Raw genomic sequence first — 16,605 nt, forward strand, 5'->3', positions numbered from 1 at the left:
TTATTTTGTCTTGCCTGACTGTCTTCCTTTGTTTCTGCATTTTCTCACTTCTTTGATTAAATTTGCTCTTTGGGATTCAAGGGAAGGTCTCGGAGGCTAAAGCTTTTCTACAAACAACAGGCAGGCAAGGCATGTGGGGGTTCTGTCCCCAGGAAGGCTCCACAGTGTTCTGTTCTATTTCAGTTAATGCTGAGTCCCACATCTCCAAACCAAGACTTAATTACAGTTTCAGCTCTCCCAGAAATGGAAGCTTAAACCAGTCAATCGGGAATCAGCACTAGTTAGGTAATCTGCCTGATAGACCCCTGACACCCACTAAAGGAAGGTAACCTTGCAAAAACCAATCTATTTTTTTTTTTTGCAAGTCCCTTGTTCCTGCTCTCTTCTTCCTATAGAAGTTTTTAACGTGTACAGCTTTTCAGAGCTCCTTTATATCTGCTAGATTGGATGCTGCCAGATTCACATTGATTTTTACCCAAATAAACTCTTATAATGTTTAATATGCCTCAGTTTATCTTTTAACACTAGTAAATGGTAGACATGAGAATATATTCTCCATCTTTGTCTCCCCCATCTTTTTCTTCACTTTCTTTAAGATTGTGATGTTTTAAAATAAGAAATTGTGCCTCATTACCAAAAAGTGTGTGTGCACTTAAAATGCAAACTGTGTTAGTTATGGGTGTTTGACCTTATCACCCACCTACTGATAATTTGCCCCCTGATGACAACACCATTGTTCTTACTCTAATTCACTTACATCCACAAGAAAGGTGGCCATTTTTTGTCTTTTGTTGTTGTTGTTCTTTTCTCAATGACTTGAACAGTGCCTGACACTTAGGCTCAAGAAAGAGGTTCAAGAAAGATCAGTTGGGTGAGCGAATAAGCCAACCAGTATATACATACTAAAAAAAAAAAAAAGCCAGTGTAGACTCCTTTAGAATTAGAAACATAGCCAAAGGCATTCATCCTTGTGAAAAGTTATTTTTAAGTAAGATAGAATGATTCTAAAAGATAAATTTTAAACGTGATGAGAATTGTGATTTGTGATTTTTGTTCAGGTTATTTATCCTTTCTTTCTTTTCTCCCCCTCTTTCCAATGCCATTGCTAGCATTGCCCAAGACAACACTTCCCCAGTTCCAGTCTGAAGGTCAAATGAGAATCCAAGAGTTTATATATGCTTGTGTGTGTGGACCCGTCTGTGTGCCTGCGTGTACACACAGGCATGAGTTATTGAGGGAAGAGTTGGGAGCAGGTGATGGACAAGTAAGAATGGAAAAGGAAGGGGGAAACGGCAGGAAGCAGCCTCCCACCTCTTTGCCACTTAAAGAAGTTGATATAAAAGCACATATATTCAGGGAAAGGTTGCTTCCACCGCCAATGGGACAGGTTCCAGGATGATAAGGAAGGGCCTCAGCAGACAGCCCTACTACAAACCATTTAGGGGACAGTCTGAATCTTGCGTTTTACAAAAAGCTCTCATCTGGAACCACTGTCTCAAGTGTCTTTCTTTGCATATCACATAAACAATTATTCTAATGTCGTCACGTAAATTGACTCCGAGGGCAAAACTTCTCCCAGCATTGCATTGCTGATTTTTCATGAAGCCTTAAACAAAAGCCTCTTTGTTTGAGAGATGTTTACAAAAATCATGTCCATCGCATGGGGTGCAATGAACTGAAAATGAATGAATCAGACTGAATTTTAAAATCATTTGGTAAAAATAAATGGATGTGAGTATAACCATGACTGATCCAGCCCAACCATTCCCTTGTTCCATAAGATTCTATCTGGGACTGGGTCACTTCTCCCTCACCCCTTCCCCCTCCCCTCACCTGTCCCACTTCCTCGGTTGATAGTGACGTGCAAGAAGGAATACCTGCCTACCTCCTCCCCACTCTGAGGAAGGGCACGCGGCTCGTTGCTTGGAGCTCTGCAGACTGCCGCCCTAGGAAGGAAACCCGCCGTGTGATCACTGCAGGGCCTGCCTCCAGCAAAGGCCACCTTGGAGAGGTCAGCTGAGCTTCGGGAGAATGGGATGAGGTTGCCGTTTTTTAGATCATGGAAATGCACAGCTACTATTTTAGAGCATTGTTAAGAAAATGTGGGTAAGGCCTTCATCACCCCAATCATCATAACATCTAATATTTCCATAGCGCTCTCTCAGAGGTGGTAAATTATTGGTCCAAATACCAAGCTTGGCCAGGCTTTTGGTTTTTGTTTAATTAGTCACCATCATTTAAAATTTGGGACACCTTAGATTTTAAAAAGTGGATTTCCACCTTCTCTTTAAGAAATAATAAGCTCTTCTATTTCAGGCCTGTGTTTCTTCATGAAACAAAATCTCTGGAGTCGAGTGGCAGCTCACCTTCTCCGACAGGGCGTGGTACCTCTGGTTCACCACAGGCCCCACCGCTTTCTCTTGTGTGGCACACAACCCACCACAACTCATTCATGTTACCTGCCTGAACCATCTGAATCTGCACCTTCTGATTTTCACTCAACAAAATATTTCTGAAAATGTTCTTTTTACTGCTAATTAGAAACCCACGTGTGCTCGTTGTTAGTTTATGAAACATTGTGCATCTGTAACTTGCAGTTAACGGTATTTCCACAATGAATGTCTTTACCACGTCCCTTTAGTCTTGAGACATATAATGGGACATCGAATGGTATTTTTCTTCTTGTCTCAGAATGTTTAAATCCCAGTGCTGAGGGTAACTAGTGCTCATGTCCTCAAACCCTAGAGAAGGGCTGCTGGGCATATTTCATGAGAATCACAGAAAGATACAGAAAGCCATCCCCCAGGCCTTCACTCCTATGTGAAGGGAGTCCATGTAAGGAAAAGCACTGAAATCCAGAGGGCAGACATCAAAGAGCCCTGGGGAGACAGCTGTGGTTCCTCCCACTCTGGAACCAAGGAAGGGGGAGCTCAAAAGCATCTCTTGGAGAGGTTAGAAGTGCCTGCAGGGAGGGGGTCCTGACATCAATCTCCTTATCTGGATGCAGCCAAGAAGCAGAATCTCACAGGCTCATGCTTCCAAGGAGGACCACAGGGAGGGAGCACCTGGGATAACTTGCCATGCCTCCTCTTGACTTGGGAGCATGCCTGAACAGAGCTGCGGTCCACTTATCACCTGGAGATGCTTTCAGGCAAGAGGCGAAGGAGGCTGAGCAGAAAGGGCAGCAGTGGGGTCACCTGCACTCTCCCCCAAGGATGCTTGCATATCCTAGGGCGTCCAGAAGTAGGTGAGTTTCAAGACTGTTTTAATCTAGTGGCTCGTTAGTCACTAAGGGCTCAGATTCTTTCCCTTTACTTCACTTTCTGAAAAATTAAGGCCTCTGAAAGCTGCCTAGAATTCTGGTTTCAAGATGTCATTTCCTAGGGTTTCATCTGCCTCTGCTCCATCCTGAAAGAAAGCGTGTCAAGGTCTCAGCATTTCAAGAAAGGGTCCTGAGATGCACTCCTGTTGCCTCAGTTAAGGGCATACTCCAGGCTTGAGCCAATGACCGTGCACAGAGGAGTTGTTGAGAGGGTGTGGGTGGTGATGGGCTTAAGCTGGTTAGCATCCATCTCAGAAGCAACATTTGAGCTTTAAGGGTAGAGAAATCCAACTGAATGAAAACCAGTTGGAAACAGGGAGTGAATGGAGTAGGCCACCAATATTTGTGCTCTGCAGAAGCATTAAAGATATTTAAGTAAGGAGTGACACATCCAGTCATGGATTTGCAGTCATTTTGGCTGCAGTATGAAATTTGATATGCAGGAAGGCAAGACTGGAATGGGTATCTTTCCTATGAACAAAACCTTTGCTATATTTGAAAGTAAAATCTTAGACTTTAATATGTGCCTTGGTAGTTACATCAAAACTTGAAGCAGTGAAGAAATGAAGGCAAATATTTCCCAACATTGTCAAACATCTCTAAGTACCGCTGACGTGTCTTCAACCTATTAAAACCACTTCTCTGAAAACCCTGCTGTCAACATGGATACAACTTCCTAGCTAAAAAGCACTGAAGATAGGTGTGTCATAACTAGATCTACAGTAGTTTGACTTGCTTTCAAAAGAAATAAATATCTCAGCTCCTATTTGCACCTAAATGCATACTCATTCACACACACACACTCATGCACTCACATGTGCTTACATACACTCACACACCGACACTCATAACCACACACACAAATGCACATTCACATGCACACTCATGCACTCACAGACAGCCACACACAATCACACAGAGTCGCACTCTCATGCACACACTTTCTTACACATGTAAATATGTGAGCGCCAAGGCGCAGAGTGCCATGTATTACTCTGAGGGACCCAGAATGGAAAAGGAAAAATGATGACTATTTATTTGGGTTTAAATTTTTTTAAATCTTGCTAGTTTACTTTTTTTATATTTCAAAGAGAAAGGGGAGATCAGTAACCAGCGCCTGACAGTCGTGCGCTCTGCGTAGCTACACACTCGTCCCAGGGAAACTCACTGCTGGCGGAGCTGAAGCCCCGGACATGATCCTTAAACCATCGGCACAGATTCAGACCTCTCCCTCTGTTATGCCAGGAGACTCTCCTCTCAGGGAAGCCTGGGTGCACAGGCTGAGGACAGAGGGTGGAAGGGAGGAGACGTGGGCTGTCATCTCCACAGCTGCTGCTTCCGTGGGGTGGAAGTGAGGAAGAGCTGGCGGCACCCGTGCTCAGAGACTGACAGCACCAGCCCGGCCTCAGGAAACTAAAGGCTTTGTGTTGACAAAGAAGACACACTCTTATCTATTTCAGAATTTACACCCTTGATTTTGATTTTCTTTTTGCACTGGCTTGAATAAAATCTAGTAAGTAGACATACTGATGTCAAATATGACAATATGATCTGTGACAGTTTTCATTCCAACCCTAGAAGAGCCTAACAAGTAGGTAACCTGTATGTGAGCTTATGGCTCCCCACCTTTACTTCTTGTGCTTTTAACCGCAACACTGAAAGGTCTCCCCACTGACCCCCAGATTCCTAGGGTCTTCCACAAAAGTACTCCATAACAGCAAAATTCATCTTAAGCCTTTGCCTGTTATTCCCTGTTAAGACCTAGAAATTCTAAGCCCTAAGCCATTAGGACACAGCTCTTTGCCAGAAAAGCCATTATAGCATGGACGTATGCGTATTTAACTTGTGTAAACCGAATCATACACACGTAGAAAGACAAAATAGAAAATACATATTTATAGAAACACAATCCAAGTACCTCTCCTCGTGTTCAGGAGAAGTAGCAGTAATCTAGTCCAACTCTGGAATGAAAAATTGCTACCTGGGGCTTATCAAGAGGCAACAGATACACCAGAAATTGACACACTGTAACTGACTATATACTTCAAGAAAAAAAAAAAAAAAAAAAAGAGGCAACAGAATCCACGGAAAACAAGGTCCACAGTGTTTATAGACCTAGCGCCATGCAACTCCACTGTAACTCAAGGCAAAGAATTAACATGTGATAAAAGCTTAACATTTTACCCCTTATGAGTCATTTTCTAGTTTAACAGGGCTTTTCGGTGCTCAGTACCAGACTGGAGTGACAGTAACTCCCTCTCACCTGCAGGATAGGAAGTGACCACAGCATGGCTCGCCTGCTTCGTCTCCCTCCCCCAGGCCTCTAGTCTTCATTCTGGAACCTGTCATACACTTTCTTTCATTTTCTGACTTCATATTTTTTCTACTAAAACAATAGAAACTCACAGAAAGCTGAGTTCAAAAAATAAAAAGTAGCAAAAAGAAATGATACGTACATTTTCCTTCTAGCCTTTCATGTACATAGAAGATGAGCTCATTCCACGCGGACAATTATAGTCCCTTACTTTTCTCTTAACGCTGTAACATAAGCATCTCCCCACAACGTTAAAATCTCTTTGGAAACGTCATTTAAGAGGGTTACGTAATAGACCACGGTGTCGGGCATATAAGTTGCGCCTGTTTTTCGCTATGACAATGTGTACTGATCACATGCCCTTCACACTTCCCTGCAACCGTTCTGTTGTCACCTGCCTGTCACATCTTTCCCTCTGCTCTCTGCCTGGTAAACTCCACACACCCTCCAAGTGCCAGCTCAAGCATGACCTGTGCTGCCTCCTCACCTGCTCTGTAACTAACTCCTCTGGGTCGGCTACTTTCTGTTCTGGGTCTCTACATCACTCCACGTGTATCTCTATTACAGTACCATCAGCACTATGTACTATTAGGGTGTTTGGCATCTCTCCCACCACAATCCGAGCTTCCTGACTACAGAGTCACATGCTTTTCATCTTCCTAACCATATCACCTAGCACAATGCCTCACACATAGTAGGTGCTCCTATTTGCTGGATATAAGAATTTCAGGCATTTTAGCTGAGCCTTTGAAGCCCCGGGGTGTTTTTTTTCCCAGAACTCCCCAGTTGTAGTGTTGAGAAATTATGTTCATTCATTCCTGTACCAGAGGCCTGGCTGGCAGGAATAATTCGGTAGGTACTGGAGAGGAAAATGATTGTATTTCAGGGAAAGGGATCTAGTTGGTGCTAAAAGCACCAAACCAGTAACCAAAATTGGTCCTGATAACTGCTTCAGAGGTAAAGGCAAATCAGGTTTTGTCACTAGGAAGGGCAGATCTGTGAGAGTTTTCTTAGACCCTGGAAACTGCAGAAATGGCATTTAATGTGAGTATAAGAAAAGTCTGCTGGGGCGGGGAGGGTGGAGCTCAGTGGTAGAGTCCATGCCTGGCATGCCCGAGGTCCCCAGGACCTCCATTATAAATAAACAAACAAACAAACAAACAAACAAACAAACCTAATTATCCCCCTATACACCCAAAACAAAACCAAACCAAAAAAAGTCTGCTTACACCCTAACCTCCATTATGTGCCTCACTTGTGCTCACTGAAGGCTCTGGATTTTGCTTCGGTTCATAGTTTCCGTATTCTCACCCAAAGCCTAGCATGAATGGCCTCTATAATTGATTCCTAAATTCACTCATTAAGTGTTCCATCTGGGAGTTCTCACATGGGTGAAAAATAATCATTTTTGCTTAAATCCGCCGTACAACTTCTCTCTATAAATTTTGGGTATGCAGGCAACGTTTGGTTCCCTTCAGCGGGGCTGGGAGGACAGAAGGTGAATCCTTTGTATGCAGAGCATTTCCAAAATGAGGCTGCCTTTTGTGCGGGGCTTTCTCGTGACCAACCTCCCTCCAGGTGGAACAAAGGGAGTGTCTGAATCTGTGGCCACGCTGGACCAGGGTCAGCTGTGGCTCTGGTACGGAGGTGTGCAGCTTCCTGGCCAACGGCTTCCTGGCCCTGCCAGTGCTTCTGCTCCTGAGCTCTGCCCTTCTCAGCGAAGGAGCGTCTGCTGCTCCCACCACCTCCTACAGCCCCAGGACCCATGCGGCGCCATGAGCTGAGCTCACACGGTGTCCACCCAGGGGATTGACAGGGAGGTTTCTCTACCCAGGTGTTGCCCAGTGAATTTAACTCGATATTCACACAAATGACTTCACTCAACACTATGTCTAGAGGGAAAGTACACGTTTCCCCCAAATTTCCTTAAAACAGCCGCACAGGCAGAAAGGTCGTCCAGCAATCCACAGAGACTATAGTAAATACCACACATAAAGACTCAAAGGTGCTAAAATAAATCACAGGATGCTTATTTTTTCAGTCACACTGTATTCTCCATTCTCACCTCTGTTTTCACAGAATCTCCACAAAAATCCCCACAAGGAAGGCCCATGTCAGGGGTGGTCATCTCTCTGGCCTGACACACATGCCCATCAACATGGGGAACAGTACCCCCTACCCTACAAAGTGAAAATATTTCAAGAGACCCACCATGACCATCTGTCCCAGTACAGGAAGCTACAGACATGTCCAAGTGACCATTGTATCTTGGTAAAAGCCAAAATAAATTTAAGTTCCTTGATTCATAGTCTGAATCCTGGGATTTAACCTTAAGAATTAAGCTTAATTAATTAAGAAAAATAATCCAAGAGAAAGGACAATAGATTACAAATGTCTATTTCAGCATTATTTGGGAGGGTGACACAACGATCCCCAAATGGGAAAATGATGAAACAAAGCAAGATATTTGCACTTTAGGATGTTATAGACTGATTTCTGGAGCCACACAGATCAATAGAATGGATACTGCCTTAGAAAAGTCTAAATTCTATGTGCATAGAATTTCCATGCACATGCTAAAAAGGAGCTACTCCACCCTGCACCTTACTTACCCAGAGGAAAAAAACTGCTACCTCTTGTACGTATGTGAATGAACAGCCTTGTCAGGTGAGAGCAGCGCCTGGGAAAGGCTGGAGCTGGCAGGGTGCCAGGCTCCCATAAGATAAGGAAAGTGGGGACCAGCTGGCAGCCACAAACATTTGGCCTCTGGGAAGAGCCCCAGGAATGTCAGGCACTGTAGTAAACGGTGAAGGAAGGCGTGTGGGGACAGTGCAATGCCAGCTGTGCCCCATATGAGCCAAATGACCAGCTGGGCCAATCAGGAGCTGTCCTTGGACACACGTATATGGAAAAGAGCTGGAAAAGAACACGGTAAATAAAAACAATGGGTTTGTTAGTGTACTAAGATTATGGACTCATTTTTCCCTTTAGAGTTTCTTTTCTGTTGTTGATAGTGAGTGTTGATAGTAAATATTTCAAAGCTGTATTTCAACAGGCTTTAAAAGAGTGGCACATTCTGGTGGATGGAAACACCATGCATGCCTATTTAGGTTATGGATCAGAAAGGGACTCCCAGCAACAGGGAATTTTGGAATGTTCAGGGGTGAGGAAAGAGCCCTGTTTTCATTTATCAACAGTTTTTAACATCTCCTGCTTCCTTCCCTTTCTAAAGCACAATGTCAGGAAAAATTACTCCCCCGCAGCCATCTTGTCCTCTTCCCAGCCACTTTTGTGTCTCCTTTGCCATTCACCAGCTGTACTACATCTCAGATTTAATGTGGCTGTTTGTCAAATCCAAACAGCTACCTTTTACCTCTGTGTTTAGGACAAACTACATGGGGTCAAGTTCCCTCCATACTCTTCCTTTAGTGACATTCCTTTGGTGAAGCCCCAGGCACACCTTATGGCAGTGAGGGTCAAGTGTTGATTCTTGCTAACTTAAACAGCCCTCTCCCTTTGAAAAATATCTGAAGAATGAAGAAAAAGAATTCAGTTAACTTTCTCTTGGGTTTTATGCTAATAGCCTGACCTCTGAGAGAACGATCATACTGCCAGGACCATGATTGCTTTAGAGCGTTTAATATTAATAAAATGCAACAAATTACTCATTCAATAGATACTCATTGAGACCCGCCATGAGTAGTGATAGTAACTGAGTAGTGACAGAGCCCGGGCGAGGATCCAGGTTCACTTGCTCAACGGATCAGGTCCTTACTCCTGAGCGCCCCACGTGGGCGCTGACTCTGGGCAATGCACTCTTCTAAGGCTGGAAGTATGGCAACGTTTGTACTCCACACACTTATAGCCAATTCGGTTGCCTAAAGTTTCCTGTCTTCCTCAAACCAGCAGCTTCCCTGGACAACAAATCAGACAACCCTCCCTGGAAACTGCTTCCCACAACCATCACTTGGTACCCGCCCCCATACATGCACCTGTACTTCCATTTGCTTTTGATTTCCTTACGTTTAGCTACAACTAAAAAGCTTTCCTTGTGAGGAAAGAAATGTTTTTGGCAATTGTGCTATCTACTTTGAACTTGTTTCTCTCAAGCTGTCGGCCTTTCTCTCTTCCCCACTGCGAAACTGACTAAAACCAGCGTGAAGCTGACAGATTTTTGTATAGAGACCGGACACAGCATAAAAATGTCTGAGATTTTTGTTCCCTCTTTTAACACAAGGGATCTTCCAGTGCATCCTTTTCTTATTACCATTATTCACCAAAAGGTTTTCTTACCCAAAAAGATGATTCAGAACTAGGAATTTTATTCAACCAATTAGTCTCAAGCCGCACTCTCCTGGGGAATGACTTATACCCTGCACGCAGTATTAAGCCCTTTGCTAAATAAAAAAAAATATAAATAAAAAATAAACCCTTTGCTGAAAAATAAAGTAAAAAATAGATTCTTCAGATTTTCTTGGCTCATTTGAGTTTACTCAACCCATAGCGCATTTTCCAGTAAGAAGTGGCAGGATATTCATCCTGCTCTGCTAAGAAAGAAAAAAAAAAATACAGGAGGAGACACAGACCTTTAAAATAGCATCCATGACTATTACTCAGCCAGAAGAAAGAATGGAATAATGTCGTTTGCAGCAACATGAATAGACCTAGAGATTATCATACTAAGTGAAGTAAGTCAGACAGAGAAAGACAAATAGCATATGATATCACTGATCTGTGGAATCTTAAGAAATGATACAAATGAACTTGTTTACAAAACAGAAACAGACTCACAGACACAGAAGACAAACTTATACCAAATGGGAAAGGGTAGGGGGAGGGATAAATTAGGAGTTTGGGATTAATAGACACACACTACTGTATATAAAACAGTTAAACAAAGACTAACTGTGTAGCACAGGGAACTACATTCAGCATCTTGTCATAATCTACAATGGAAAAGAATCTGAAAAAGAATATCTTTCTATGTAACTGAATCATGTGGCTGTACACCTGAAACTAACACAACATTGTAAATCAATTATATTTCCATTTAAAAAATAACACCCATGGCGGGAGCAGACACACTCCCGGGAGTTGTGTCTTGCTCAGACTCATGTCCACCAAGCCAAGCACAATGCCTATTTCACAGCAGATGCTCAATACATGTTCGCCATATAAATCCACGAGCAAGCAGATGCTATGCCCTGGTACCAGCTCTTTGTTGGAAGAGAGGCTGGTGGATAGAGGTGCTCCGTCAATAGCCCTACCCCATCCGTGGTCCTGGCCAGCTGAAGACAGCAGAGGGTCATGTGTGGAAGGCACCTCACCCCACAACCTGCACCCACTGCAGACTCAACCTCAAGAGGACTCTGTCTGGACATGAGGGTCCTCTGAAAGATAGGTCCAAAGAAGGTTCTGGGTTCCCTCTAGTTTTAGAGGCCTGGGGACCCCAGGGCTACCTCTGGAGTCCAGGCTGGAGTGTGGGCCCACCCTATATCTCTCACAGCTGCGCCCAGAGGCTGCTGCACAGATTCCTGGCAGCTTCTTAACTGTAGGCTTTGGTTCCCAAAATTTTGTGTCCAGTCAGACAGCTTTCCTGGAGTTCAAACACATTTCACATTTTCCCTTGAACATCACCCCAGGGAAATCTCACAGAAATACCAGACTCAAGCCATCAGCTTTCCTCTGGAACATGCACTGCCTCTTGTGTGCCCCAATACCAGGCTCACTGTTTGTGCATCCCGGGGGTACCCCATCCTCCCTCAACACCCAACTCCCCGCATCTGTGAGTGGCAGTGGCTAGAGTCTCCTTGCACCTATTCCTTCTTGGAAAACTACTCACCCCTCAGGAGCCTACTCCGTGTCCTCCGTCTGCTTGCCTTTCCTCACTCTTCCAGAATGGGGTGAGCTTCCAGAGAGCTTTGTTCAGGGGTTCGACTAGCACTTGTAGCCTTTCTGCCAGCTTACCTGTCACCTCCTGACTGTGGCTGCCTCCTCCCAAGAGATTCTCAAACCCGAGGGAATGTCAAAATCATCTGAATAATTTTTGAAACAGAGTTTCCCAGGCCTTACACCTGGAGATTCAGACTCACTAGGTCTCGTGTGGACCCAGAGGTGCTGAATCTATAGGAGCTCGTGGGGTGATTCTGGAGCTCAGCCACGTGTGGGAGCCTCATCCTAGACACTAGCTCCGTCCGGTGCCGCTCAGCTCTCCAGTGCAGCAGGTGACAGAGCCTCACTGTGCAGGAGGGGCTCCGTCTTGGTCTGGAGGGAGTGTGGGTAAGTGGGTGGGGAGATGTCCAGTGGCTGTTGAGGGAGACATTCTGAACCACTGCAAGACTGAGAGGATCCTGAGAGAGACTCTCAAGTTAATTCAGAGCCTCTGGAAAAAGGCAGCAGAACTGAGCCCTATTTCCAGCTCCAGAGACCCCTGGCTTCTCTGACATGCAAAATGCACTTAATTTCTTGAAGATTCTCTCTCCTCCCCCTGTGCACTTCTTCCCATCTCCCCCACCTCCTCAAAGGCTTTTAGAAACCAGTAGCTTCTCCAGTCTCCTCCAAGCCCCAGATCACGTGTCTCCAGAGCCCGAGGGAATAATCTGGCTGAATACCAGGGAGTAACCGGGTATGTGTCCCATAAATGGGCCCGGATATCCAAAAGGCAGAGTAAGATCTCTGAATCAAACCTGGGCAAGGGATCCAACCAAACACAAAAACCAGTTTCAGAAAGGTGTGAAAAAGATGAGTTGGAGATGCGCGTGGCTGGTTTCCCGCTGTCAGGAAGGAGAAGGGTTCCTCCCATGGCGTTATCTCTGTCAGAGGCAGCCAGTGCTGGCTCCCCTGTGCGGCTCCCTGCCATCTGGCAGCATATGAAGGCCGCTGGGGGTTCTGTCTGAGAGCCATCTGAGTCCATAATTCAAATTCAAGAGCATTTTCAATGTAAAAAAGAGTAATGCTTGATTTAATTTTACTGCCTTGGGCTTGCTGGGTAGGGAGCAGGAGGGAAGTAGCGGGAGGAGGAGAGGCTGCAATTCTTCCCCAGAAGCGGTGGCATCTGCTCCTGGCGGGGAAGATGCCCAGGGCATTGCCTTTCCGTAGAATTACTCCCAGGCAGGAAAATAAAAACAATGCAGATTTTCTCCCCAATCTCCCAGCCTCTTCACATCTCAGGAAACAAGCTCTCTGCCATTGGGCAACTTGACTGGCTGTCCTGCAACCAACATCAGCCGTCACAGTGTCACAGTGCAAGGAGAAGGGAAACCTCCAGGGCCAAGCGGAAACAAACAGGAGAGCTCAAATGTGGCCGCCAAAGGGACCCTCCAGGTGAGCATGAGAGAGCATTGGATGGATTCGAGTCCAGCACATGGCTCTCCAGGGTCTGCCCGGGTTTTAGCGTCTGTTTTCACGTGGAGAGTACATCAGCTATTTCTACACGCAAATCTCACCTCCTTGGAAAAACAACCGCAAGATTAGAGCAAAAATAGACACACCTAAACGGATATCACTGAAATCTTCAATCAACATAAAGTCACAGCAATCCCAGAACCTCCAAAGGTTCCCAGGCAGAATGCTCCCCACACCAGGGGATGAGGAGAGGATGGACAGCCAGGCGGCTCCTCCTGCTCCCTTGCACCTGCAGACCCTACAGTGGTCTGGCTAGGGCCGCATGGGAAGACCAGTAATCCCCAGAAAGGCTGGTGACATGGCTTAGTTTGGACTTTGCAGGATTTATCACATGTCACAGAGAAGGAATTAATCGTGGTGCGGAATGTGGCAGTGAACAAGTCCTTCAGTGGTTTGTATAGTACATGTATGAACAGCCAGGCAATCTGTCTGCCAGGCCCATTGCCTGCTCTGGGATTCCAGCCACACCCACCCAGTTAGCTATTTGGCACCACATAGCCCTGCAACCCCAGTTCCAGCTGGCTGGGGGCCAAGGAGGAGTGCCTAACTGAAGAGCAGCCTGGCTCAGGGACCCTGACCAACAGGCACAGTTGTGACCTAATTAAGCTGATCAGATCTCATTGCTTGGGTCTTTGAGAGCCCTGCATTAGGGAAAAAAAGAATTAGCAGTTGATAGAAGGAATAAAACATTCTGCTTACCAAATATGCAGACATAGTTCATATCTAATCACCAGGGTGCCAAAAAATTATTTCTGAAATAATTGATATCTGTTTTATTTTATAAAAGAAATTAATCATCACAGAGGGAAAAAATCAGAACTTTTTCTAGACTTATTTATATTTATTTTAAATCTTCATGTGGCATTTACTTTGAAACTCAGGGTCAGGAGGCGGAGAGCAGCCTACACATTTTCTGGTCTAAATGTCTTAATGTGAACCTGAAAAACTACAAAGAGAAGCAGCAGGAAGAAGCCCTGAAGTAACAGGAGCCAGGAGTAGGAGAGGAGAGAAAATCAAGGAGCCAGAGGCAGGGCAAGAGGTGCAAAGTGAGGGGCCTGCTGAGTTACCCTGATGCCTGGGCAGCACAGAGGGAATGCAGGCGCCTGCTTCTGGGGAACCTTCCCGAAATTCCCGGTGCCCAGAGCTGCTGCTGTCACCTCAGTGTGGCCTAAGGCTCCCTTATTTCCTCATGGAGCCTTAACACCTTTCCTTTCCTTATTTCCCGAGAGCCTGAGTTGGTCTTTGCTTCTTGAAATCTATAAAAACCTAACTAAGGCATCATATTAGCAAATAAAAGGAATATATTCAGATATTATTATCAAAGCCAAAGGTAAGGAACTTTAAAGAGGGTAGACAGAATGTCATGATTTGTGTGGTTCAGTTGAGAGGCTTAATTTAAAAAGACCTTTGAGTTGAAAGACAAACGTTGAAGAATATAGAATACCTTCAGAAGATGGAGGCCACATGAATACACGTGAAACCATGTCTTAAATGGGCAACAATCTGAGAGCTAGGGGTGTGCCACCTGAAGAAGAGAAAACCCAGGGGGCTTCTGATGGATAATGTCCTGTGTCAGAGGACTATCAGGTGAGGAAGGCCTGGAATTGTTTCATGTGCCAAGAGGAAGAACTAGGAGCATGGAGAGCAAAGGTTTTATTTCAAAAATCGGAAAAGCTTATCAAAAATGCAAATTTTTCAGAGGATGGGGTGATCTACTTTTAAAAGTAATGAGTTGTTTGCCATGGAAAGTGTTCAAGGAAAAAAATGACTGTGCTTTGGCAGCAATGTTTGAGAGGGGATTAAAGAATTATCTTGATTCTGAGAATGTTTGAGAGCCAGACCCTTCCATCCATGACCTTTCCTATGTAGGGATCACAAATTCTGGAGCCTCACTACTCAGGCTTGTATCCTGGCTGACCCTAAGCAAGTTACTTAGCACATCTATGCAAATTTCCCAATCTAGAAATTGAGAAAATAGTAGTACCTATATTACAGAGATGTTGTGAAGATTAAACAAGATAATTCAAATAAAGATTTTAGAACAATGTCTGGCAACTAAGAAGTACTATTGTTGTTAAGAATTTGGTCTCCCATAGAAAACAGACTTGTGGTTGCCAGTGGGGAAAGGTGGGGTGGAGGGGTAAATTAGGAGTTTGGGATTTGCAGATACTAACTACTACATACAAAACAGTTAAACAGCAAGGTCCTATTGTATAGCACAAGGAACTATATTCAATACCTTATAATAGATTATAATGAAAAAAGAATATGAAAGGAATATATGTGTGTGTGTAATATATGTGTGTGTAATATATGTTTCTGTGTGTGTATATATATAACTGAATCACCAGAAATTAACATAACATTGTAAACTGACTACACTTCAATTAAAAAAAAGGAGGGGGGGGTGTTTGGTCTCCAGGACTAACTTCATTGTGCTCATGGTCAAACTAATTATAACTGTGAATGGAATATCTGCTCATCACTGAAGGAAGCAAATTTTAGAACTGCTTTGTAAGTGTCATTAAATTAGTAGATTAATGGTGAAAAATGGCTCTAGGTTTTGGAATATTTTCTTCTCCTTAATTATAAAGCCATGCATGACTTTAAAAAGAACAAAGAAAGGTAGGCCCAAGGGCTGTAATTGAATTCCACCGTTGGTTCAGTAAATATTTTGGGGGGTCTACCATGTGCCTGGTACTGTACTACTCAAAACAAATACAACCAAAGAAACAACTTGCTCCCAAAGGGCTTACTTAAGTCAGGGAGATAGACCATCAGTATTATAACAGGTAAGTGGCCAAGATGGAGGAGCAGAAAGACCTTGAGCTCACTTCCTTCTGTGAACACACCAAAATTACAACTATTTACAGAGCAGCTATTTATGAGAAAGACCTGAAAAGTAGCAGAAAAGATTTTCCACAACTAAAGATATACGAAGGAACCACAATGAGACGGGTAGGAGAGGCAGAGATCTGGTTCAGTCAAGTGGAGAAGTTGCAACTGATACCACAGAAATACAAAGGGTTATAAGAGATTTCTATAATTATACAGTAATAAAATGGACACCCTAGAAGAAATGGATAAATTCCTAGAAATGTGCAATCTCTCAAGACTTAGGAAGAAATAGAAAATATGAACAAGTTACCAGTAATGAAATTGAGTCTGTAATCAAAAAACTTCTAGCAAACAAAAATCCAGGACCAGATGGCTTCACAGGTAAATTCTACCAAAAATTTAAAGAAGAGTTAATACCTATCCTTTTCAAACTATTCTAAAAAATTGAAGAGGAAGATTTGCTTCCAAACTCACTCTATGAAGCCAGCATCACCCTGGTACCAAAACCAGACAAAAAGGCCAAAAAAGGAAGAAAATTACAGGTCAGTATCACTGATGAATATAGATGCAAAAATCCTCAACATAATACTAGCAAACCAAATTCAATATTGTATTAAAAGAATCATTCACCATGATCAAGTGAGATTTAGTGGAGGATGAAAAGATAGTTCAATATCCACAAATCAATTGATATGATATACCACGTTAACAAACTGAAAAATAAAAA

Source organism: Camelus dromedarius, chromosome 2 (genome assembly GCF_036321535.1).
Source record: "Camelus dromedarius isolate mCamDro1 chromosome 2, mCamDro1.pat, whole genome shotgun sequence".
Lineage (NCBI taxonomy): Eukaryota > Metazoa > Chordata > Mammalia > Artiodactyla > Camelidae > Camelus > Camelus dromedarius.